At 40.5% G+C, this 26,634-nt stretch overlaps 1 long non-coding RNA gene across 1 annotated transcript; it reads left to right on the top strand.

Moving 5' to 3' along the window:
• Positions 1-656: 656 nt before the first annotated feature.
• Positions 657-25,306, top strand: LOC139596160 (uncharacterized). The gene is made up of 3 exons (XR_011681264.1): positions 657-777; positions 14,567-14,690; positions 25,167-25,306. It is a non-coding gene; the product is annotated as an uncharacterized lncRNA (long non-coding RNA).
• Positions 25,307-26,634: the final 1,328 nt, after the last annotated feature.

Below are 26,634 nucleotides of genomic sequence, written 5' to 3'. Positions count from 1 at the left end.
ATAATCCTGGAATTAGACCTACTGGGATATAAATCCCTGAAGCTCACAAGCAGTTAAATAATGACTAAAAGGAAAAAGAAAAACCCATCTAATCCTTTCCATGCTAAGGTATGTAATAGCACAAAATTTGCAAAATCCATCTTCCACACCAAGTAGAGTGATTACAAATGAATGCAAGAACATTATCCAAAAATATTGGAAGCTGGAGAAGTACTGTGATCAACTAGAACAACAAACAATTCCTGAAAGAAAGGGAAACTACATAAATATTTATGTATGTGTTTTACAGGGTCCGCACTGACACAGAGTTCCTTCTGTACATGCTTTTATCAAAATTCTCAGCCAACAGAATTCCATATGTTTGTTGCAAAGTTTTCCTTTTTCTTTGCCAGGAGGGCATATCCAAAGCTTTCATAAGGAGACTGAAACCATGGGCTGGATTTGCTAAGATCTGTCAAACTTTTTCTGCCTTATTGGGAGCAAATATGGACTGGATTGCCAAGATGGAATTTTACCAGCCTGCCTTCAAAGCCTGCTGTAGACAGGAGAAAGCTGCCGTAGGACTTTAGTGGCCCAGGAATCAGGCCCTGTGAGCATCCTTGCTCTGTGTTTTCCACTCCCTATGGATTGGTAGTACAGTTTTCATTGCAGACAGCCAAACTCAAGAGCAGCATCCACAGTTCTGGTTGCATTGTGCCAGAAAAAATGGTTTTGAAGGATCTCAGCTTGATCTGGTGCTAATCCAAAATACTGCACGATGCTGAAGAAATGAGGAAGGTAAGTTTAAGGTTATAGAATGGTGGTTTGCACAGCTATTGCTGAAAGGGGCCAGGGGTGTTCATTTGATGGAGTGTGTGAGGCTGTGTGCTCAGCAGCATCTCCTGAATGGAGAGTTACTGTATGCACTGCAGGGGTCCTGTGGGAAAGGAAGTTACACACTTCCATCCCCATTCCCAAAGTGTTCCTGGAAGAACCAACTACTGAACTGACTGTAGTGCTTCCAGCCCCTTGTCTGGTCATTCTGAAATTGATTTCATAAGTATTTCATGTGTTCAGGTGGGCTGATGAGGACAAGGTGAGCTCTGAGAAGAATTGATTCTACCCTTGCTCTGCTGCAGAATCTCATCACCTTAATATTGCAGAAGTTCATCTGCATCCTGCAGTGCTGGTGCAGGGAAATGAGGAGCAGTTCCCTCAATAAGGTGACTTACTTGTGACTAATGACAAATACTGCAGGGTCTGGCCCTGCTCCTCTTCTGTATAAATGTAATTTTGTACAAATAGTCACATTCCTGTGCAACCACTGGATGTATTACTTTGATCATTTGACAAAACGAGCAGAGGCAGGTAATTAATTTTGGTTATTAGGTGTTTGCCCAGTATTCACAAGTAGGAGTGGATCATGGTTACTCTGCCTCTGGGGCTATTTATTTGCATAATTTCCTTTGTTTGGTAGCCATGTGCCATCCAGACTTTGGGGAAGAGTCCTATAATCCCTTTATGGTGGAATCTGCGTGTTTACTAATACCCATGTACAGTTTGTGTGGATGTGTTTGGGGCCAGTCTCTGCCCACTGACCAAGGCTGTGTTCCCATGCAGGAGGACCAGGAGCACCTGCCCATTTCAGGAGGGAGCAAGAGCCCTTGGCCAAATGCAGCGTGCTGGAGTCATGTGCTTCCCAAACTGCTCCAAATCTCAAGGCAATTTTCTGTGCTTTGCCCTTCAACATATGATTTATGTTAGTGAGTTGTGGAGTCAGTGCTTCCCTTGGTGAATTTTATTCTACAGTGGGAGTTATTGAAATGGAGAAGTGACAGAGGTCACAGACCAGAGTTTCTCATGTGCAGCACTGCCAGTCCTCCTCCCCTGGCTCCTCAGCATTAGGGACTGGCTGTTTTATGAGCCTCAGGATACATAGCAAAGCCACCAGCTCTTCTGAAACTTGCTACTAGGTCAAAAGAGCTTCCTTAGAGGTTTATTTTTTCTTGGAGATGCACTCTTTAGTAGCTCCTCCAAAAATTCCAGTGAGAGCAGAAACAGATAAATGTTAAGCTTCCTTTGCATTCCACAAGAGGTCCCAGCTGGTCTTTCTCTTCCAGCAGTAACCCTGGGGCAGAAGGCAATGCTTTTTATTTCCTCTCACACTCTGCAAAACAAAACCTTAATAAGGCATGACACAGTTGTTCTTCTCCATGTGTAATTTGAGGGGTGTTCCCTAAAATCTCTCTGGATGCAGGGTTGCCTGAGACATTCTAAACACTTTGGCTGAAATTCTATTCAAAATTTTATCACAGGGCTTTGTGTGTGGATGAATTTCAACCATAGTTTCTATTTCCCCTGATTTTTAAGGCCAGCAGGAACCATTATAATCATCTTGGCTGAGTCTCATAAGCAAGAGGGTTTTGCTTAGTGATTGCTGCATGGAGCTTGTGGTAGGGCTTGAGCACATAGTTTAGAAAGGGATTCAATCTTGATTTAAAAACTCAAGTGATAGGGAGTTTGTCCTGGATAGTTTACTACCTACCCTGGCTTGTTCTTGTGGATCAATTGTCTGAGTCACAGAATTTAGGCTATACAAGAAAAGGAAGCAAAATATAGTGGTGTCTTCCTTCACAACCTAAGCCTCACATGAGACTAAAAATTGAGTATGTTGAGATTTACTTTTTGCAAATCTGTACATGAATAGTTTCAGAATTTCACAGAAATACACATTTAAAAAAAGACTCCCAGAGAGCTGAAGCTTCTTCTTTATTTGTAGTGAGCTTCCCTATATGTTTTAAACACCATCATTTTTATGGCTGTTGAAGTGTTTATTTATGTACTTGGAGGCTTGATTCTGGGAGATAGAGAGGTTGGAAAAAGAAAAAAGATGCTGTTCAGCAAGCCAACAGAGAACGAAGAGTTGACAATTTTCTTTCAAAGAAAAAATGAGAGTTGCATGTGCTGGAAAAGTGTCTGGATCTGTGTTGGCTGTGCAGTCAAATTCTGCCTGATTGGACCTGTAACCTTGTGTTCCAGTCCAGCCCCTGGGAGCTTGTCCTGGAAGTTTGTTGAATTCACTGCATTCCCTTCTGTGTTGGTAAATGGGGTCCCAGTATTCAGATTTCATGGCTCAGCCTGAGTTTGTTTGCTCAGTATGGGAGCACGTGGCACGAGCTGCACGGAGGTGACCTCAACCTTTGCTGGCCTCTTGGCGAGTGTTTTGGCAGGGAGCAGCTGCAGGCAGCACCACCTTTTGCCTTCCTTGTTAAGCTGGACCATGGCAGGAGCATTTCCTTGGGCATCAGGGAGTGCTGAAGGTTCCTTGAGGAGCGTTCTGGCTCTGAGCCATGAGAGCTCTACTGTGAGAGAGAAGGACAAGCAGAGGGCAGGGTATCAAAAAGTTATGTAACACTGGACAAGTCCAGGTTAAGGTCCTGTGCTAATGAAATAATCATTGTTCAAAAGAGCAATCATTTTATTGGTTCTTTTTTTTGTTTGTTTGGTTTGGTTTTTGTTTTGTTGTTGTGTGTGGGGATTTGTTTGTTTGTGGTTTTCAGTTTTTTTCTTTCATACTCTGTAAATGTCTTATCAAAGTTCAGAAAGGAAGTCTCTGCTAACAAGCATGGGGAAGAAAATGTTATCAGCTGAAGGCCAAGTTAATAAAGAGCTGCCTATTTATTTAAGACTTTGCTTGTGGATGTAAAGAATAATTGCATCAACACTTGATTGGGCATTAGTATCTGTAACAGCCATTAAACCCCTGGGAACTTGTAAATGGGGTAACTGGTATAGAACTGGCTATAAAACTGGGTGCTGTTTGACCTAAAGAAACCTTAAAAAACCAGGAGGTGGTCAGGAACACAAGATATTCTGCAGATGCTGCTGCTGCCTCTCCTCTGCTTTTTTAGTCCAGATTTTACTAGATGAAAATTACTTTCATACTGAAAAGTGGAACATCTTTGATTATCCAAACTTAAACTGGATTCAAGTGTTTCATTAGTTTTCATACTTAGTTTCATTAGTGTTCATAAGTTAAAGATTTCATCTTTTGCAGATTTATCAATCACCTGAATATCCAGTCTTTCAATGTTTAACTGATATTTGGACTATAATATTTCTGTGTCTCTAATGAGGAGCATTTTATATATTACCATTTTATATGTTACATAGGGTACTTGTTTTTAAAATGTTTTCATTTACTAATACAGTTCTTCTCTATACTTACATGAGAAAATACCTGAATCACCACATGATGCTAGGTAGTTTTTAATTACATGTAAATGTCAGTATGGTACATACATACATAAGTACACAGTGGAGTCTCTAGGAGAGTGAAATGTTAACCACAGCCGAGTGGTGAGAACAAGAACAGCTCTCCTCATGTGGAAACAAGAAATCAGAGGGGAAAACCCTTCTTCTCTGCATTTAATTTCAGGATTGCTGTATGTCCCAGGTGATGTAGGAAGGAGATTTCATTGCCTTGCCCAATGTCCACAGTAGATATCCTGGTGTCCCTCAGCAGAGGTGCCATTACTGGCAGTGGCTTTGCTGGGAATGCGTCTGTGCCGCTCGAGCTGCGGCTCTGCAGGTGCGGCTCACTCTGACCCACTCACACCAGGCAGTGAGAACTTCCTCAAGGCTCTAATTATTTCCATCTGCTAGAGGAAGGATGCATTTGACACAGGTGTCTATTGGCCTTTTCAACTCCAAGTGGCCTCTCTCCAGCTGGCTCAGTGATGGGACTATCCACAGAGGAAAGGGGAAACATCCCTGTGTGCACACTTCCTTTCAGAGCAAACCTTTATGCTGTGAAGAACCCAAGATGGTTCAGCATGCTTTGGATTGGTTTTCTGGAGAAAAAATTTGATGCAGGTATTTGCTGCCCATTTTATCTTAAACAGTCTGGAAGAGATGGTTACCATATCCTCTAAACTCTTAACTCAGTAGGCTCAGAACAATGTCCTCTCTTTTCTAAATTTTAAACTGAAGAGAACCACCATGCTCTAGTTTTGTTTCTCAAGTTTTGCCCTTTCATTTCTTTTTTTTTTTCCTAACAGGCACAAGCCTTAAGCACAGGTGGCTGCTGTGGTTTTTTATTTCTGATGATAGCTATTGACCCGCCAACTGGATATTCTCTTGGTAATAGTAAACAGGCTCCTAATGGCTAAACTTTCTTCCATTTAAATTCTGTAGTCCAAAAATAATCTAGTTTTTTATTAACCAGGGAACATATTATTAAACACATACATCATTTTTACCAGACTCTCCCTCTGTAAACCTAAGTAAGTTTTAAGTCAATGTTTTAGGGTTTTGTTGTTTTGATTTTCTTTCTTTAAAAAAAAAAAATTGGGATAGGCCTCCAAACAATGGAAATTAAAAAGTGAATTTAGTGATTTGTGTGTAAGTAGAAGGCCTGGGAGCTAGAAACTATACACAATTTTGACAGTGTGTTTGAAATTACATGAGAAAGAGTATGTCTCTGACAAGTAGCAGACTCCTTGCTGGTTATGACAGACTCAGAATCAATAGGTGATTTCAAGGAGTGTACTCCTCTGGATTATCTTGTTTTATATGACACCTAGATTTTTTTTTTTTTGTTCTATTTACATAACTTGTTTAAATTGAAAAAATCCATTATACTTTCTCAGCTATTAAAAGAAAGAGGAGACCTTCCTGGCATCAGCTAGATGACCCCTTGAGTTAACTGATTATAAAAATATCAGAGCTTTCTTATGCTGATGTGGTCTGGGCAGAACCCTTCTGGTACAGCCAAGCCATATGGAATTTATATCTCAGTCAGTACATGGGAAAATGAGATTATTTACTCCAGGATATGGTAATGCTCTCAGTGACTCTCTGAATCTTTGTGAATGAGTGTGAATGCTCAGGGAATTGACAGGCTGCTATCACAGCCTCGGCCCAAGTGCAATCCAGCAGGCTCTGGTCAAGCTCTTGCACACACTGCTCTGCCAAAGGACTTCAGCCTTCACCTACAACCTCCTTGTTTTTCCATTACTAAGACTTTCCCAAACATGCAGAGCCAAAGGGACATATTAACACATGCCTGCATGCCAGAAGGCACAGCATGTCTCTGTGAGCAGGAAACACCCTCCTTGTTTAACAATGGATGGAGCTCTCTGCCTTTGTTTTTCACCTGAGTTAATCTTGGCCACCTTACTTGTATCATTTAGGTCACCTAATATGTTATGTAAGTGAACTGTAGCTGGCCAGCATTTCCAAATTTCCCTTTCCCACAATGATGGGAAAAGACAGCTTTAGTTTTCCTCTTGCTTCATTTGGATGTCGCCTGGGTACAGTCCTGTCCTATTGTGCACTTCCAGAAAAGTCTGTGAGTTCAGCATTGATGATCCAGCTCATCTGGACATCCCTTTGCCTGGCTAAAGATCCATGTGTTACTACAATCAGTAACTTTTACCATTGGCATGGCTGCTGCTTCTCTTCAGCAAAATTGGAATTCCCTTCTTTTTTTTCCAAAAATATTCCTACTCTGCCTTAAAGGATGCATATTTTTCTACCTTTCTACCTATCCAAACTAAAAAAAAAAAAGATCAACATGGGATTTTCTGGATTGCTCATTTCTTGAAACAATCCATGACCACAAATGGGTAGTCTCAATGGAGAAGAAGGCAGAAGGCTCCAGAGCAGTTAGTGCTAGATGGCAGGAGGATCAAGTGGCCTAATCCAGAAATGTGGTCTGGGCCAAATTGTGGTTGTGTAGGTTTTTCATTTATCTGGTAATTATTAGTGAGAGAAGACTGCTTACTCTAAAATATTTCCTTATTTTTCTGGATAATTTTAATGTATTTGGAAATTTTCCTTGTTCTTCAAGAGATGTTTTTGAAAATTGTAATGTTTTAGCTATTTGTGATATACAGCCCCCTCTCCATACATATAAAAGTTAATAAGTGTATTTCTGCTTTTTTAGCATAAAAACAAAATACATATAAAAGTTCTAAAATACATATAAAAGTTAATAAGTGTATTTATGCCTTTTTAGTATAAACACAATCTTCTAAATCCACATGAGCTTTTCTCATGAATAATGAAAACTGACCCCAATGGGAAGAAGTAGAGGAGAGAGAAAACCTGGACAGAATTGGTTGAGGGACGGGAGAGCAGTGCCAGAGAAGGGACTGCTGCAGAAACCTTTCCCTGGCCAGGTGTCCCTGTAGCAGGGCTCTCCCTCCTGGAGCCATCCTTCCCATAACACAGTGTTTCACTGCCTCTCTTGCAGGGGTGGTGCTGGGGGGTCCCTCACAGCAGAGAAAACCTGATATTGGCTTGTATGGCTTCCACCTTTGCACTCAGTGTGGAATTTGGGAGCTCTGTGGGGCACCCGGTGCTGCTTGTTAGCCTGGCCTCACATCTCAGCAGCAGCCTGGCCAAAGCCCTGCTCTTTGTGCCTCTGCTGTGCCCCAGACACCACAGGCACAAGTAATTTTGGATAAGTCTGTGGTGGAGTTTGATTTAATAAATCCCTCTAATAAGTGCAACAAAGGAATAGGAAAGATCCCTTTGGTGGCTGAGCCAGCTTAAATGAGCAGAATGCTTTCTAATTAACAATCCAGTGGTTCACTCCACATGCTTGGCTTTCTATAAAGTGAAAAATACCTTTAAAGCATTCAAAGGCATCTTTGTTTTAAAGGAGCAGAGAAATGCTGCTCCATCCACTGACCACCACCACTGATCCTAAGGCCGTGTGGCCCCAGGTCACTCTTGCAAAAAGGTTGCCAATATTTTCTCAGCAAACTCTCTATTGATTGCATAAATACAGTGCAGTACCCATGAGGTAGTGTTGACCTGTCACATAGTAAAGATGTGGCAAGCCCCATAATTCATTACCAGTTGGAAATAGAACATCATTGGAGAGATAAGGATAACAATGACTTTCCATCCAATGATAAATTACTAGCAGCTGCATTATTTTCCCTCACTTATATATGGCTCTCTTTATTGAATTTAGCTTGAGATAAATAAATGATCTGCCAGGAGCCTGGTTAATATTACTTCTCTGGGACCCATTTCAGGCCCAACTAGGCTTTTGCTGATAATATCTTTAAGCTTTTCAGTAGGGAGAGACATAACATTTGTTTCTGACAAGAACCCTATGTCGCCTTATCTGTTTCATTTGAGAGGCCGTCGACCTCAGCTTCTTTAGTTAAAATGAGAGCTTTACTGTAGAGGCTAAGTTCTTGAACTTGACTCTCTCCTTACAATGAGATTATATGTCCTGGTTGTAAATTTGAAGCCACACATGATATACAGTTATTCTTAGCATTTCCTGTTGATCACAGGGTGGTATTGATTGGTCCCCGCTTTTGAATCTTTCTCTGATTTGTTTGGAAAGGAATTCCACTTTTTTTTATTATTATTTTTCACAATAATTTGTGAGCTTGTTGATGCACACTCATATTTAACTTCAGGTATTTGTTCCATTTGCAAATAACAGTGGGTTTTTTCACAACCTCTCCCTCCTCCTTCCACCTTAGGAAAGGCATCTTACACATACCCACTTGGTTAAAAATAAAAAAAGCCTAAGAACAAAAGATTAACTCCTTCTGTGAATCAAGATACCATAGAAAGCAGTTGAAGCCCCACAATTCTTTTTCTTACTGCTAATAATTCCTGTATTGTTTTAGTGATCCTGACTTTACAGGTTCCTTTGGAAAATTTGAAGCAGGGAGGGGATGGAGTGGAGGTGTGAGGCAGCAGGCATGATCAGCCTGCACTGCACTCCTCCAGTTACTGTTTGGATACCTCCATTGTGGTATTTTTGTTATTTCTGGGAAGCCCTATCATCAGGTTTTAGATTAAAATCGGACAACTGCCATTTTTCATGCAGCGTGAATTAGAGGAAATTAAACCCAACCACTTCTGATAAATCCTCTCATAAATAAACTGGCTGGTGGTGTTAGATACGAGTCCAGCCACAGTTTGATTCACATTGTAGTGAACAAAGAACAAGTTCTGTCTATTTTAATGCTTCATCATCATTATTGTTATTTATACTACAGGAATGCCTGAAGGCTCCAGCTGGGTTTGGAGACCCCATGTGCTAAGTGCATAATCAGACTTGCCTGGAAGGGCTTGCAATAGGAATAGGATAGAAAAAAAGGGGAGAAGAACTGTTATACCTTCCTGTGCCTACTTTGCAGTCAGGAAACTGAGGCTCAAGGAAGGAAAGCAGTCAGCTCAAGGCAGTGAGGAAAGTCTTTGGCAAGGTTGGCAACTTCCAAAAGATCATCTGAGCTTCTGCCAAGTGCCTTGATGTAAGATCCTTTCCTACAGCCTTTTTGGGGGGTCACCTGTCTGCTTTATGCTTTCCCACTAGGCAAAAGTTTGAAGATAAAATGGGAATATGGCGATAAATCTCTTTTATCTGATGTTAGAAGAATTCATGGTTAGAAAAAGAGGCACACCCTAAATAGCATTTGCATAGGTTCATGTAAAAGAAGATATAATCTGTGTGCATTTTAATTTTAATTTGAACAATGTCTTGTCTTGAAATGAAAGAAGGAAAATTTGCCTTTTTGTATAATAGGAGTAGTTTTGGCATGTACTGGCCATTTACCCTGTCACATCAGAAGATAAAAAGTCTTGTACAATGCCCCTAAAAGACAGAAAGGTTAATATTTATTAAATTAGAAAAATAGAACAGTCATGTGAAATGCAGTTGGCATAAGCCAGAACCCATTCTTGTTTATCTTGAGAGATTGGCAGGATCTTCTCACCAATAATTATTAGCTAAATTCTTCAGAAATTAATTTCACTTACAATCACAAACAGGCAGCAGGAGAAAAAAAACCAAAAAGGTGGTGGACATGAAATAAATTATTTGCTGCCAAAGAATGAGACTGCTTTTCCATTTCTGCTGTGCTGCCATTCTAATGTTTCCCTGAGTACCCAGAAAGCATCAGGGTGGGATTCACACGCTTGCACAAAGCCAAATTAAAGAGGCTTCATGCAGGGCTTTCCACAGAAGACTGAATCGAGTTTGTGCCCTTGTGTACACTCAGTTTGTGAGCACAGGGAGAGGAGGGGACTGCAGCAGTTGTAGCAGCCCCCAGAGCAGCTGGGACAGCTGTTCCAGAGGGTTCTGACCAGAGATTCCAGTAGCTCTGTCACCAGATTACTTATTTCTGTGTGGTGATCCCTTTGGGCCTGGAGGTGCAGGGATTGCTTCTTGGAGGGGTGAAGTCATAAGGCATCCCTCACTTCTATCCAAACCATGCCATTGCAGCAGGGAAGGGTGATACATATCACTGGAAAAGTTTACTCCAGTGAATCATTCTTGCTAAGAGCCTGTGCAGTGGTGTGGGTACATGCAGCCTCTCCTTTTTGTGAGCCTCAAAAATGGAATGCTGAAGTCACTTGACCAATGTGAAGGGAAGTTCAGCTGGGAATAAAACAATTTTGGATTTGATTAATAGAACACCCCTCCTTTCCTGGGTAAGAAGGGGCTGCTTTTTCCTGGTACATGGGTAGTGCCTGGGTTACCAACCATGTGGCATTCATCAGTACCATTTCTCTGTACTTTGTTCACTCTGCCATGCAGGACTCTTGATCCATATTGCTGTTCCCGCAGAAATGGTTTTTCTATACAAGCCATCTCTATTATTCAAAGTAGTTTCTTGATCTCCTATGAGGCTACCAGAGAATTGTATGTCAGTGAGCTGCTGAGAGGTTTTACAGCATTGCTGTCAGCACATATTTGACAAGGATCTTCTACAAACCCTTGCAGAGGAAGTGTAGCTTCTGTATCTACCTCTAAATCTGGTTTGATTCAGTTGAACCATGGACTCCTTCTCTTTTGATGTTTTGTCAGTCTCCACTCTGACCACCTGTGTGCAGTGACACTGCAGTAACTCTCCTGCTGGTCACTAGATGCCACCTTTACAAGCAATGAGACCCACCTTAGGTGATGATTTTTATACCTGTCATGGGAGTCACTGCCTTTACAGCTGACGTAGAGCAGCAGATCACACCAGTGCTCTGTGGTCCCTGCCAGTGCCAAGTGTGCAGATTTAACCTCTCTTGCTCAGTGGTGGTTCCAGAGTGGTGTGGTGTCAGTCACTTGCAGTGTTGCTCACAGGGACCTGGGCCAAGGCCAACAACTCAATTCATGTTATTGGCTGAATAAGAAAAATGCCACTGGTGCTGACCTTGTCATAAATCCACAGCCCCTGTCCCCACGCCACCAGCTGTCCAGACCAGCCTTTTAAGGACTGATTGTATTTCTGGTTGCTAAAATTGTTTGGTTCTTTTGTTATTTCAACTCTGTGGTCTCAGAGGGACAAATTTCTCAATAATTTTGCCTTCTCATCCCCACTGTGTGCTGTGTGCCAGCAAGGCTGAAGAACAAGGCTGTGTTTAAATGAAAAAGCCCTGCCTTTTCCTCCTCACAGTCATACAGGTTAAACACGACTTCTCGCTTCTGTCATTCATCCTATTAAGAAAACCCCAGACTGCCAAGTGCACCCTCATTTGCCAGTTTCCAGGGGATGGCAGGCATTTATACCTGAATCATAAACCCTGAAGGAAGGGCCTTATCTGATGTGGTACACCAGGCTTAATGGGCTGGTCTGTGCAGCTGCAGCACCTTGGGTGAAAACTTCAACAGTGCCTCTTTAGAATAACCAGCTTGGTGTTGCCTGCACTGTGCCGAAGGACACGGCTGTTCATGTTTACAGACCTTGCACTTCACTGCTGCAAGTGGTTCTTTGGTGGCAGGATCTAATTGAGCAGTGTCCTAAACTGGTTGGGTTCAGTTTGAAATTCCAGCTCTGCAGCAAGATTGAATGAGGTTGGACCAGTTATCACCCTGTCTTGCCTCTCTTGTAGGACAGAGATGCATTAATGTGTTGATGATGTAAGACTGAAGGAAGACTTTGCTTGTAGCCATTATTGCTGAACCAGTTGTTCTGATGATTTATCCAGAAAGCCCTAAGTGTCCTTATAAAAGTAAAATTTCTCTGTCTTTTTTTTTTTTTTTTTTTAATTCTTGAGCAGATGGAAGACTTAGATGGAAAGGAATAAAAAACATAATTTGCCGAAGCTCTCAATTAATCATAATCAAGTTTGTGCATGTTATACTCTACAAGGGTAACAACAATGAAACACAAGGAGAAAAGGATGCTTTCCTCAGGCAGTTCTGGAGACATAAAAGCAATAAAGAAGCATACTTCAGAATAATGTGGAGATATATGACTGCCCTAAATAAAAATGCTTCTTTAACGTACTGTAAAAATAAAGATGTTTACTTAGATTTATCATTCTTGTTACAAACACAAATTGATCCCTTGGACTACACCACTGGCTGTGAAAGTATCCAAGGGATGGTTGCAGCCCACTATTTTCTGTAATTACTCCAACATTGTTTTATTTGTTAAAGAGCTAACTGGATTATTCCTTGTTTTCACTCCAAGGTTAATATATGGGGCACTTGATCATGCAGATATGGATTTTTGACTTTTACACTATATTCAAGCCATATTTTAATTTGGTATATTGAGAGGAATTGTTTGCTTAGTATTCTCCATGAGTCACATCTAAACCTGTGAAAAGACATTTTTAAAACTAGCTTTACAAATAGCAACATGTAGTAATTGAAAGCCACCCCACTCCCCAAATCCGCTCTTGATTGACTTGAGCACATTCAAGACCTGTGAGATTCATTTCTGCAGCTTCATTCAACCATTGCAATGCGCAAATGAAACAATTGTTTTATTTGTAAGAGGAGATTATCCCTTGAAGGCAGATAGAAGGATACTGCCCACAGAACCCCATTTGCAGGCACAAAGAGCGCTTAGTCAATTTTTGGCAGTGATACTGAAGCTATTAGTTTTGGATATGAGTTCACTGATGTTCAGTGCTGTAGATTTCCAGTTAGTTCATGAAGGGCCTTTAAAATTACACACAGAGCTTCATTAATTGCTTCAGAAAAGAAGCAACAAATATCAGGCCCTTAAAGTGTGTGTGCACAGAATGGCCATTGATTTCAATGAATGTTCCCCACTGGAGAGCTGGTCCTATGTCCTGGGAAGGCAATCACAGTTTGTACAGTAGTTGCATCAGCATTGCCTCGAAGTACAAGGGCTTCTGCAGGATCAGGCCCTGGTAGCTGTAATTTTTTTTTAATCTCTTTCATTCTCTCTCTTTCTCTATATTGTCTATATACAGGGTTTATATACATGTCCACACGCATACATGTATATATATTTGTGATTCAGTGCATTAAAAGTTTAACAGTTAATGTGTTAAGTTAGAGACCAATAGAAGATGACAAAGTCAGGGCCTTTCTAAAGGAAAAAAATAGAAATTCAGTTCTCTAGTCTTGAAGGGTTTGTTTTTTTTTAACTTCCATTTGATAGAATAGTGCTTGAACATTTGTTCTACAACCAGCTATCCATAAAGGAGAATTTCCTATGCCTTCCTTGCAAATGGCACAACCTCATGTGATCCCTGATCACAACAAATTGATTTATTTAAATAAAAATAATGATCTTTCCTTTCTCCAGCCCCAGCAGCAAAATCCCATGTAACCCCAATCAGCAAATTGATACAGTTATCTTTTTTTGCTCTCCTTTCTCCAACCCAAACAATACCACCCTGATCCCCAAGTAATAGGAAAATGATTTATGCAAACAAAAATAATTATCTTTCTTTGCTCTCCACCCTCCGACCGTATAATCTCAGAAGCTCCTTGTTTAACAAATTGATTTATTTAAATTAAACAAATAGTGATCTCCTTTTGACCTCTGTGGAGCACCTCTGTGGCAGACTCCTACCACTGCAACCATCTCACCCATATGCTTAGAAGGATGTATTTTAAAATATAACAGCACTTCAAACTAACCTTGATACTTTGTGACTCCTCTAATCAAAGCTTGTGGGAGCTCTATTCTTGTGAAATGAAATTAGGACACGTGTCATCTGAAAATTAGGAAAAGTAAGTTAAATGTCACTGGACATCACTGGCAAAACTTTCGAGGAGCAAGAGGCAGAGTCTTGCTTGTCAGTGGTTTCCTGCTTGACATGATCTTGTTCTGTGTTTGATAGTCCTGAAGGTGTATAAATACATATATATGTACGTGTTATCCGTGTATTTTTTTCCTGTGCTGGTTTTATTTTAATTTGTATTTTCTGTGCTGTCCAACCAATGCCTCTGTTTTGTGCAGCTGCTGCTTAAACAGTCATTTGGGCATTTTACAGAATTACATAATTATATGTGCCATAAGCAAAAGTGCAAATAGTCCCACTTAGCACCTAATCAGATGATATCTGTTGTGAAATGCTGGCAAGGAAGCCAATAGATATGACTTTGCTGTTAGCTCTGCTCCTTTGGAGGCGAGTACGGGCTGCAGCTGGAATTTGGCAGAGATGGAAGAGGGATTAAGTGATAGTGGGGGCCTGAGTGCATTGTGTACAGAAACATTCTTTCCTCCACCAGTTTCTGTGCTGTGCCATGCTCAGAGCAGGACAGTGGTGTTAGCCAGTCTCCCAGATTTTGAAATAGTTTGGTTTTTTGCAGTTCATTCACACTGTATGTCTGCTTTGGTTTCAGACCCGCAGTGCTCCTCGACAGAAGACAGTGACATGATAGGAGTGGTGACACAAGGCTCTCACTGTTACATTCAATAATTGATTCTCCTGGATGGATTGTGACTCCCTAAAGGTTGCAAAGAGAGGTAAGAATGATTGGACAGTTTCAAAAACATTAGTTCCTTCCAAAGTCAGAAAGTTTTTACTCCTTTGCGTCATTCTCCTCCATGGTCTCACACTCTTTGGGTTGGAAATACATGGGAAAATTATTAAGAAGAGATTGTTTTATTAGCCAGGCATTTTTTTCATTCATTTTTGGGTAATTTTGAGTGTTTTTATTTTAAATGTTCAACACTGAATTGGGAATCACCATGTGAAAAAGCTGATTGTGTCAGTTTTATGATTGTCACAAACTCTACATGGGAAATTCAAATTAAAAAGGAAAATGTTGCAGAAACTGCTTAAGTTACAAAATAGAACTATAGATACCTCTTTTTTATTTTTTCCATTTGAAATATAATTTTTATTCTTCCAAAATCTAAATAATTGAGGTTTTTGCATGTGAACACCTTTGGAGACATGATCTCAAAATATACTTGGATATTAGTTTGAGAATATTCTATTTCAAAGTTCAGTCCTTCCCATGCATTTTAATTACCTTTACTCCTGACTTGCACAAGCAAAATGAGGTGAGACTCACACTATAACATTATGCAAAAATGCTGCCATAAAAAAAAATAATAATCTTGCTCTGAAATTATACCTGGACGATTATTAGAGCTGCAGCCTTTTAAAAAATTCAGTCACTGTCTATTGTCTTGCCAGAGAGGCAAGTATTTCTACAGATGGCTTGGAATTAGTGGAACATGAAATAATGTCAATGGTACTGGTAAGAGGATTAACCAGCAGTTCTGATGTTATTGAACGGTTTGCAGAGACCATATTAAACAGCCACATCAGTCCACAGGTCAGCCCTGCAGTTCTTCAGCTAAGCAAACACAGATGGAGGACTCCCTTTCATGGCCATCATTTCATGCCTTTGACATATGTTAGGCTCTTGGGACTCTGTGGCATATTTACAGCCTGAGCATTAAAGATTCCTTTTCTTAGATCCTTAGTGGACACCGATGTCTAAGTCAGCAGCAAAAGGAAAAAAAGGAACCCAGGACACTGGGGATGGACCCAGCAGCACAAATGTATCAGTGAGGAATTAAGCTGCTAGGAAGTTCCCTGATGAAATGCTGGGGCCTTTTTCAGTTGCTGACAAAAGTTCTCCTTAAGAATCCAGTCAGTTTTAAATCTCTTTTTCGTTCGGGTTGATCTTGTCTGTGTTTGGTCAAAGCTGCCTATGAAGTTGCAGTGGTTGAATTTCACAAGGAGAGAGGGTTCAGCTCATGTCAGCACTGCCAGGCTTCTGTGCTTGTTCAAAGTTTCTGCAAATCTGCTGGGAACTACAAATTGGCCAGAAGAAATTGAGGGAACAGTCTGTCTTACGATATTCCCGCTCCTTTTCTATTCCAACAGAAGCTTTGGCACTTCTTTATTATTTTCCTCGGTTTTTTGTTTCTCTGAAACGAGGAGTGAGAAATAAAAAAAAAATAAATAGCACAGCTATGTGATGAACAGGTATCTTTTAGATACACAAAATACATACTCATGTATGTCTAGTGAGAACAGGGTGGGACAGGTTCTTCTTGTCTATCTGAATACTTTTACCTGTCTCAATCCTGAAAACTTGTCAGTTTTCTGATAAAGATATAGGTATAGACATGCTTTGTTCAAAGTAAAATTCCTGAATGTTAAGGTTGCTGACAAAGAATTTGTATAGAAAGAAGATAAATCAAGTGATAAAATACAGAGCTTTTACTCAATAATTACTTAATATGGTGCAAATTTTAAGTGAAATTTCCAGCATACAACTGCTCCACGTGTAGCCACTTCTTCCTGAAAGAGGAAATAAGCACTCAACCAGAGAGTGTAACAATGAATTACATTCAACCTAGAAGTGCTTTAGCATGTCTTCAAGAGCTGCTGCCTGCTTCATTGATGGATTATAAGTTAGCATGGAATCCCACAGGCATGTCAAGGTATTTATGGAGTGTTCTGATTGCTTGGACACTCCCAACAAATGTACAGTCAGAGCAGAAATCAGAGTATCACTGTCTCCCACTTTATTTTATTTATTTATATTTAGCAAGTGCTGGAATATTACAAACCACCAAGCACAGCTGTAGCTGGAATATACTTTCCAAAGCTTATTTACAGTAGCTCTCACTCACAATGGGTAATGGTATATTACTCCATAAGTAGTTCCATTGATTTCAAGAGATCCATTAGAGAGGTTCCACTCCTTGTACAGCTGAGTGTATCTCGATTTGGTCCCATGGTTGAAATGCAGAAAGAGCTCCTTTACTGCTGTGTTCTTAAATGCATCAACAGTTTGAAAAGAGCCCTACACCAAGCCCTCCCCCAAAAGCTCATAATAGTGCAAAATACTGATGAGGCTGGAGGGATAAGGTTTTGCAATATTTTATTTCCTTGCAGAAACAGTGATACATGTTCTTCAGTTATACATAGATGAATGTTCATTCCATGTGCTGTTTTCAGCTGTGTACTCACACCAGTCCAAAATCCCAAAGAGGAAAGTAAAAGCTGAGATTCACATCAGTAGCAGAGAACATCAGGTGATGTTGATTTAAAGAAAACATTAATCAATCCAGATTTGCTTGGAACGGGGCCCAGGTTCACTCAACAGGTTGGTGAACCTTAGCAAATGTTTCTGTGAATCTGTTCTGTGTTTTGACTTTGTAACATGATCTGAAATCATCTGAGTTTCATGTGGTTTTGTTGTGCACGTTTGGAACGCTCGTGGGGCGAATCCAGGGAAAGACAGAGGTGCTAAATTTTGCATGATGTGGAAAGGTAAGAAGTGTTTCACTCTTCCTGACACTCCCTGACACCAAAGTGAACAACAGTTGATGCTGTCAGCACAGTTTTAAAAGAGGAGACAATCACTGTCTGTCAGGCTCCTTGAGTCTCCAGGAGTCTTTATTTTGGAGCCAACAGACAGTCTTCAAATCATACCCTGAAAAACCCTATCATGAGTTTTGGACTGTTAGATTCCTTTTCTCTGTTTCTGGTAAATGTCAAAAGTTTTACTGAATAGGCAGGTACTGGAGTTGTGAACAGTGTGTTATGTTTCTTGATGTATATTGGTTTGAAGAAGTTTTATAGTGCTTCTAAAAATTAGGTTTTTATGTTGAGTCTGTGGATGAACAACTTGTGTTTTAACTTTATTCAGTTTGTCTCTGAATTCATAAAAAGGTGTATTCAGCCTCCATAGCTGGATATAAAGTATTTAAGATCCATCTACACCAATCAGGTAAAAAATATGATGAGGTGACACTTTCTATTAATTTTATTTTTAGTCCAAGCTAGAGCCGAGAGCAATAAAGATGTGAGACACTCTGTGTGAAAAACAAAATCTAATTCATCAGAGGATGCCAAATTTTTCATTCTGTTTCAGGGTGAGCAACAGAATTTTGCTGGAGCTGAGATTTTGGAGACAAAGGCAGGTGGGAGGAGCTGTTTATTTTTTTTACACTGATTCACTGCCTCATAATTGAGACATGTTTGTGGATCAGTGGGATGACTTAGGAGGAGCCTAGAGAAAAGGAGGCCAGTGAGTGTAGCTTAGTGGCCTGGCATATATATATATACAAGCTCAGAGTAGATAATTTAACTGTCTTTTCTGGCCTTAAACCTGAGGGAACTCAAAGGAAAAATCAAAGTCTGCAGAGGTTATAGGTAAGAAAAAAATGTAACAGACTGGGGTGTCCTTTATTGCCCCTGAGGTTCAGCATTCCTTAGCACATCAAGCAGACTGGGGTACAGCCACAGAGGGAATGGTTCTGCCAGTCCTTTCAGAAGTACATTAGGAAGGAAGAGCAGCTTGCCAGTAAAATTCAGGTTTAAATTGATCTCTTTATTCTCCTCTAAAAGAGTTCTGTTTGCACGCGCTCATATCATTGCATTTTTCCACTAAGGTTGTCTCACTTATTTAACTTGACACAGGGAGCCCCCTCTGAGGTCTTTGAGATTCCAGCCAGCATTGGAAGTGACAGCCCAGATAAGGCAGGTAATCATATCAGACCTTGGGGGACCACACTGACTACTTTTTAATTGATAATTCCAAGTTTCTGTAATAAATTTATTTCTTAATTATATACATCATGTCATACATGGTAGCTAATGATTACCACTAGTTTAAGTCTGCAGCCTTCAAGACATCTTTCTCCCTACCATATAATCATAATTTTCCTTCCAAATTAAGATTTCCTCAGAAAGAAAATGAACAAAACCTGCACATTAAATCCAATTCCTTCCAAATAAAATAAAAGTAGGTAAATTTAAGATTCTAAGTTAAGTAAGTGATTTTAATTAGTGGATAATTTCAGGAAGATCATAAAGCATTTAAATAACACTGAAGTTATGTATATTTAAGCAGTTTTATGGAGAATTAAAGTCTTAAATGGTAAATTTCATATGTAAATACAAAAGTCAATGCAAGAATGTTAATTGCTTTTCCTAAGTTTCTCACATGGCCTAGATGTTATGAGAGGTATCCAGAATTGCATTCATAGTAATAATGTGCCCAATTCAAAGCTTATTAAAGTCCTTGGAATTTTTCCATGGATTTTAGCAGTCATTGTATGAAAACAACAAATGCTTTTCAATGTCTAACTTCCAGTACTGAGGAAGTCTCTTATATGTCAAAATTATATATGTGATGTCAGTATTCTAACATAATGGTAAATTTTTAGTTCAAAATTCCTTTTAATAGCCAAGAAATTTAAACTGACCTTGAGAACTTATCCAGTTACCTCTTTAACAAATAAAATTACATTTGGAGCAACAGACATTTTACACCAGCAGATTAGTTTATATAAAAGAAAACTTATACACCAAGAGAAGCTGCTACAATTAGACAACAAAATGTGCCAATAAATTGAATTACCAAGAATGTAAATTCTCCCATGCCTGTCTGTAGGTCAGCAATAGTCTTACATTAGTTTTGACTTAAATAGATCAAATTAAATCTTAATTTTACAGTTTGATACTAATGAAATGCGTAAGGCTTGAAAATAATGAAATTAAAATCAGGGGTAGGAAGGCTGAAAAGTCATCATGTATACATTTTCTGAATTCCTTATTGTAAACCCCATGGAAATAAATGCCCTGTTGGAAGAATGAGCACACAATGTAGTCCTCAGCAGTTTTCTTTCATTCCCTGAAAACATTTGGTCTTCTGTGAGAGCATGGAAGAACCATGGGCACATCCCTCCCATGGCAGTGTCAGAATGTGGATGGATGTGATAACTTTCCATGCAGGCTTTTTATTCCATGAAGACATAGAAATCACATTGCAGGGACACCAGCAGTCAAAAAAAAAAAAGTGTGAATGCTGTCACTGGGGTCTCCTTGTGACTAAATTGTTGGCATGTGTGAGGAAAAGTACCTCAAAGGACTGGTAGTTCTTAGTGCCCAAAAAAATCCAGAAAAAGCATTTTTTTTCATCTAGAGAAGGTTTTCCAGGGAAAGCTGTCCTGATGCAGGTGGGAGATGAGGCAATGCCCACATCTCCTGTGCCCCAGCGCCTGCTGGAGGCCATGCCAACCTCAAAGGCTGTCCAGAGCCTCCATGGGCATTTCTGGCAGAGGGACATGGCAGGAGTTCAGCCTCCTGCAGAAGCCACCCTGCCTGTCTACGTGAGAGCAGGGCTGGAGGCAGCATAAACCTGGTCTTTTCTTTCTCTTCAAAGCATTTAACATCCCCATTACGCACAGTCCGAGGCACGCGATCCAGGACGTTGCCGTGCCTCTGTTTCTTCAGCTGTTGCATGGGGATATTATTATGCTCGTCTCAGATGCTGAGAGGGTTAATTAATTATGTTTATGAAACCCTTTGAGATTCTCAGATGAAAGGTGGCTTTGGAATTGTTAGGTGTTATTATAAGAAAAAAAGAATGATTTTATTGCTTTATGTTAATGGTTAACATCTGCACCACAAAACCTGCTTGATCACATAAAGATTCTGCTAAGCATTTAATCCTAATTTGCAGGCTGATGCATATTCATTTTATTTAGAAGATTAATTTAGTCATCAAAGGTTAATCTGCCTCGGGTTTGTAATTAGACAGAGCAGTGACTTGGTGTCTCTGGGCTCACCCAGGTTGCACTGGGTTTTCTGAGTGGGCAGGGCTGTAACTGTCACGTTTTCACTTCCAGGTAGTGCTCAGAGTGGGCTTAATTTGTGGAGAAATAGTGAGTGGTAAAAGCCTTGGCCAGTTTGAAGATTAAAAATAAAAGGAGAGGCACAAGCCAATAAACAGTCAATATAGTGAATCCCAGAATGCTGCTTTGATTCATCCCTGGAAGGTTTACTCAATGTGGTGTCAGGGGGATAAGCAAGGGGTTTTTTTGTATGAACATGTAGAACTGATTTAGCAGATTTCACAATTTTTGCTGTATGAATCCTGCCCCTCTTTCAAAATTACTGATTACCAGTATACAGAAAGTTTCTGAAATGAAAAATTGTGAGGCTTTCTGCTAAAAATCTCAGATTTTAACTTTTAGCTCCTGTTACGAGACATTGTTAGAAGGTCATAAAATGTGACCTGTATCTGCTTGTTCCCCTGAAAATTAATCCTTTTGTGCTTAAGTTTGGCTCCTTTAATCAGAGGTCACTAAAGAAAATGTGGTCCTTGTGGAGAACAAAAATCATGTTTCCTTTGCAGGTACACCAGAAGGCATCTTTAATTACTGTTTATAAAGCTGGCTGTGACTAAGTGTGAAGGATTATTAGTGCCAGGTACTGTCTTTTGAAGTGAGGAAGAACAGTGGCTGCCTCTGCCATGTGCTCATGGCTTGTCCTTTGTGCAGCAGTGGGGAGGGTGATATCAGAGGGTGTGTGCTGTGCCTCAGCACAGCTTGAGGCAGCCAGGTGGCCTCCAAAAACCTGGGGATGGGACACCAGGGTGGCTTGGGACGAGCTCATCCTCACTGTCAGGGTTGTCAGAGGGCAGCTCTGTGCCTCGGGGATGAAGCTCACACAGGGCAGGACGTGGGGAGCTTGGAATGGGGGATGGAGCTGGGAAATGGCAGAGGAAAACCTCGCAAATGGAAAATTTGTCACAAAAGTAGCGGTTTGCCCAATGTGAAATCAATACGTGCTGCAAAATAAGCGCTGTAAATGAAAATCATGATACTAGAATTTAGGAATTTGGCCAAAGCTTTACATTTCATTGCAGCTTGGCTTTGGTTGAGTTTAGAATCCAGATTCCATAGGGGTGGTTGCTCTTTTTCCCCAGCACAGCGCTCACATCTCTATTATGATTTGCCAATTTTCCCCTCCTCTTTCTGGTGCAGAACCTCAGAAGCATCCAAGAAGGGATTTTGAAGACCATAAACAGTTCTTAATTGAGAACAGCCCAGAATCAAGTTAAGTTCTAGCTTGACTACCAGAATATAAATGAAACTCTCTTATTAAAGCATTGTATTTTAATTTTTATGAAGAACAAGTGGCCTAACGTGAAAAAGCTTTTAACATAGCAGTTATTTGCTTGATAACTGATAAGTTAATTTTGGATGGGTGATTACAGCTATTGCTTCTTGTCTTCTTCACTGTCATTTTTACTTGATCTAATAACTGTTTACTGATTTTCATTTGGGCTCGTGGTGAACTTCTAATTCAATTGGTAATAAATTCAGATTGGTTGAGGCCTGTTATTGCAATCAGGTTTCCCATTTCCAGTTTAAAAGGGCAGTGGAGTTTTACTGGTGTTTTGAAGGAAGTTGGAATTGTTTTGAAACTGATGATTCGCAAAGCTGTTTGCAGGCTGACCGATTGGTAATCAACAGTGAGCACTTCTCTGTTCTTTACAAGAAGGATAACCAGCCATGCAATGAGAATACGTGATGGCAATTCACTAAAACCAGGAAAAAACCCCCAAACAGCCAGAGCAGGTGTCACTCTAGTCAAGTACTGAAAAATAATGTCACCCTTGCATTGTTCAAGCCCTTCATTGGTATCCAAGAGACTGAAAGGGGAATTACACACGTTTGCTGCAGATTTTAGACAGTTTATGCTGTTTTAGTTCTCTCTTCAACCTGAACCTTTAGTGTCTTCACTTGCATCTTAATCCTGAGCTGATTTGTCTGAATGGAAGACAGGTACCACTGAAATGTGGATCGTGAGCTTCATCTGTCATCCCTGCTGCTGTATCATTGACTTCAGTGAGCTTCCAGAGGAATGAGTCTGGCCCACAAGAGGATGTGAACTGTCAAGAAGATAAACCTCTTTCTCATCCATTTGAAATGTTTGTGGGAAAGAATGCCCTAAATATTTAGCAGCTTGTGTAATTTGAGAGGCAATGCAGGGGGTTTTTTAATTTTATTTTTCTCTCTACCTTTCCATTTTCTTTATTAAATAGAGGAAAACTTTGCCTTAGGCCCAGTGTGCTTATGACAGGGGAAAAATATCTGCCAGAATCTCTATTACTGCTCAGGCCTGTATATATTGCTATTGCTCTTGTATTTGTAATAGCAAAAAGTGACCATGTAGCTTATAAAAAAATCCTATTTGCAGAAAAATATCCTCCTCCCTCCACTTTTTTCAAACCCAGCACAGTGTGTGAAGAATCCAGGAGCATTTATGTTGGTTCTGTCAAAGCAGCATGGATGTAAGTACTGGGCACGTGTGCATTGAGTGATGCAGCTCCTGAAAACAGGAGGGAACAGAGATGTTTTAAGCTGGTTTAGCTTCCTCTCCTTTGCATTTTTGGGAGTCAGTGCAGCTGCACAGAGAACATCACTCAAATCTACTGCAGCCCAGCTTGGTTTCTGGTGGACAGAAGAAATAATGTGGGACTTGAGTGCTGCAAACCTCATATGTCCCCACTGGGGTCACCTATTTCAGCACTTCCAAAAGCAGCCAAGCTGATTGCTTGCTTCAGCCACCATCAAAGATCTTGCCCTTTCCTATTTCACTGCAAGGAGCTGCAGTGAGTCAGGCTTGGGTGGAGGGGGGAGATCCTCCACCCAGATTGCCAGCTCAAGCTTGCCAGGGCTTTATCTTGTGTTCTTAGGCAATGTGTTAGAGTTCTGCCTCTGGAAGGGCACAGGGTTGCACTGTGCTTTTCTCCATCACCATCATGCACCAGTGCCTGGCTGCTGCCTCTTCAGTCCTGGGTGGAGCAGGACCCTGAGGGACCCCCTTGTCTGTGCTTTAATGGAGCTGGTTTACATTTCACGTGTGAAAGGGATGGTGCAAAGTTCATGAATATTCTCCCTGGGAGTGAGGCTGCCCGCTTGTGTGCACAATTGCAAATTCCCAGTCGGAGTGAATATGTAAAAATTCACATTTATGCACCATTAAATTTACATGATACTGTCCACAAAATCAACATTTTGGAGCTTTTAGGCCATTCTTAGCATTTCTCCCCTGTGCAGGGTGACTCTGAAGCAGATTCTCCTTGACTGGGATATCTAGGCAGCAGGTCCCTGGCAGTGTATCTCTCTCCAAGAGCTGTGCCAGCTCCAAGACTGGTTGCTGGTACCTTCAAAGGATGAGAAGTTGGCACCTCCTTTGGCTCCTGTGCAACCAAGTGCTCTTCTTTCCCAGCAGAAAGATCTCTGCTTTCTGCCTTTGCCCTCGCCTAGGGCTGAGATGTCTTTATCACATTTACCCTGTGGGCACAGGAAGTGATATTATATAAGAAATAATTTTGCAACCCTATTTCTACTAATCATTGCCACTCCTCCTGTAATAACAGACAGATGCAACATACACTATTCATGTTTCTATTATTTTTTGCTACAGTTTGCATGTGTTTTCCATTTAATTACAGTATATGAATTTCGTATCACTCATTTTTTCCCTTCTTGCATTTAAAATTGAATTTGATATCTGTGATATATAGATAGGCCTGTGGTAAATTGTTTGATGCACTGTACACTCTTAAGTCTGTCTCTGCAAATCTCTTAAGTGCTCTGAATGTTTTCCAGTTTTGTTGGTGATGCAATAGCATCTGGGATGGTATTGGAGTAGTTTCTGCACAGGGCAGAGGAGTAGCTTGAGCATTTAAAGAAACTTTGCTTGACAACAGTACCAACACCAAAACCAATCACAACCATTTTTAGTTGTTAGAGAACCATTTGCAGTTTGTATCTCAAAACCAATTGCAAAGGACTTTGCAGGAGGAGAAAACTGAGGTGTACTGCTCAGTGATGGCCAGGAAACCATCAACAGGGCAGTGACAGCACTGAAATAGGACCCACATTTTTGTGACCCACTCAGTGGGAAACATAACAATTCAGGCTTGAAGATCTGTGCTGTGCTACTTGTTGGATCCTTTCTTTATCAACCTGTATTCCCATGTTTGAATTGAGCATGTTTTAAAACTTGAGAAAGGAGATTTCAGCCCAAGTTTTGCATGAAAGAGGCCAGCTGAACTAGACAGAAACAAAGAAACATTGCTAACTGCTTTTTCCTACATTGAAATAATAGTGGAAATCTTACTAACAGTGGGCTCTGCCTCATGTGTAACTTCCCATGTGTTTCAGGTAGAGTTGAATTGTCCTGCTCCTTACCAAGAGAAGAAAAACAGCATAAGAGTACTGGTGAATGGGCATGCTTTGGATTCACACTGAATCCTGGAAGCAGAATTGTCCCCTCTGGATGTACAAGTATCATGGTAACCCTCCTCAGGTAGTAGTCAAGTCTTGTTTTTTTGTTTTTTCTGAAGTGCAATGTCTGTCTGCAGTGTGCTCTACAGATCAATCAATCAACTGCCAATGACATGATTTTAAAACAATGGCTGGGTGCTTACTTAGTCCACACATAGCTCATAGAGGCTTTGAAGGCTGATGCACTCTATTGAGTAAATAACTATAAATAAAACAGACTATTAAAACATTTTTAAATGTGCATTATGCCATCAAGCTATGCTGTTTGAAAAGGGCTGTGGTGTTTGGGAAAAATTAAACATTTTCAACAACTGTCCAAATACATATTTCCACATAGTTTATGGTGTACAAAAGATATGTCTGTGACAACTCTTGGGCCCCAACAAGTTTTATTAATTATTCTTTGAATAAAGTATGCTTTCAGTACATGTTTGTTCAGCCAGGTGAATAATAAGACATTTCTCTTGGTGAGAGCTCTCCTGGTCAGTTCCAGCTGGACATGACCAGCACTAGGGCTGTTATCACTGAAGTGTTTTTTCATTACTTGTATGCCATCTAGGACCTGCAGATATTTTGGTATTCTGAATTCCCTAGACACCCAATATTAGATGATTTCAGTGTCCTAATTCCTGTTCAGTCAATGAGGAGCAGAGTCTGTGGGCTTCTGGCTTTGTTGTTTAATGAAGGGTACAGTGTGATGCTTGAGAGACAAAATTTCTTTAGATAAGAAACTTCAGAGTAGGGACCTTACTTTCCTGCTTGCCTGTGATGTTATCAAGCAATAATCCTTGCTAAGTAAGGATTAATGTTCAAACATGATCATGCTGATGAAATGTCTTTTTGGCTGGAAAGGAGACCTGGCAGAGTCTCCCCGTGCTGCCTTTGGATGGTTTTATAGCCCTCGTTCACATCAGCCAGATTGCCTGTGAGTGATGGGGGGGATCATCAGCTTCTCCCACTACCAAGAGGAGCATCTTGGGCTGAGATCTCACCTGCATGTAAGAATAATGCCTTACAAAAGCATCTTTGAGTTGTAAAGCTCCGAAACCAAGTTCTCTGTCAGCTCTAAAGTTGTTTTGGATTTCATCAGCTTGTTTTATCACATGCTGGAGAGTGCCAGTGTTAAGAAGACTTGTCTTAAGCAATCCTCTTAGTGTTCCTGAGAGAGGTGGTTATATTTTAAATATAGTGAGTCAATCTGTTGTCCATCTCTTATGGACAACTTGATCAGACCCCATGGGGCAAAGTTAATGGAGTCTTGTAATATCTAAAAAGCCCTTTTAGCAGCAGCACTGTTTATTTTTTGGTTGTACTGCTTATTTGCTAATTCCCATCTCGTTGCAAA

The sequence above is a fragment of the Agelaius tricolor genome, unplaced genomic scaffold (assembly GCF_023055355.1).
Source record: "Agelaius tricolor isolate 1412-34295 unplaced genomic scaffold, bAgeTri1.0.p SCAF_15, whole genome shotgun sequence".
NCBI classification, from domain to species: domain Eukaryota; kingdom Metazoa; phylum Chordata; class Aves; order Passeriformes; family Icteridae; genus Agelaius; species Agelaius tricolor.
This window is presented reverse-complemented; position numbering and strand designations above follow the sequence as displayed.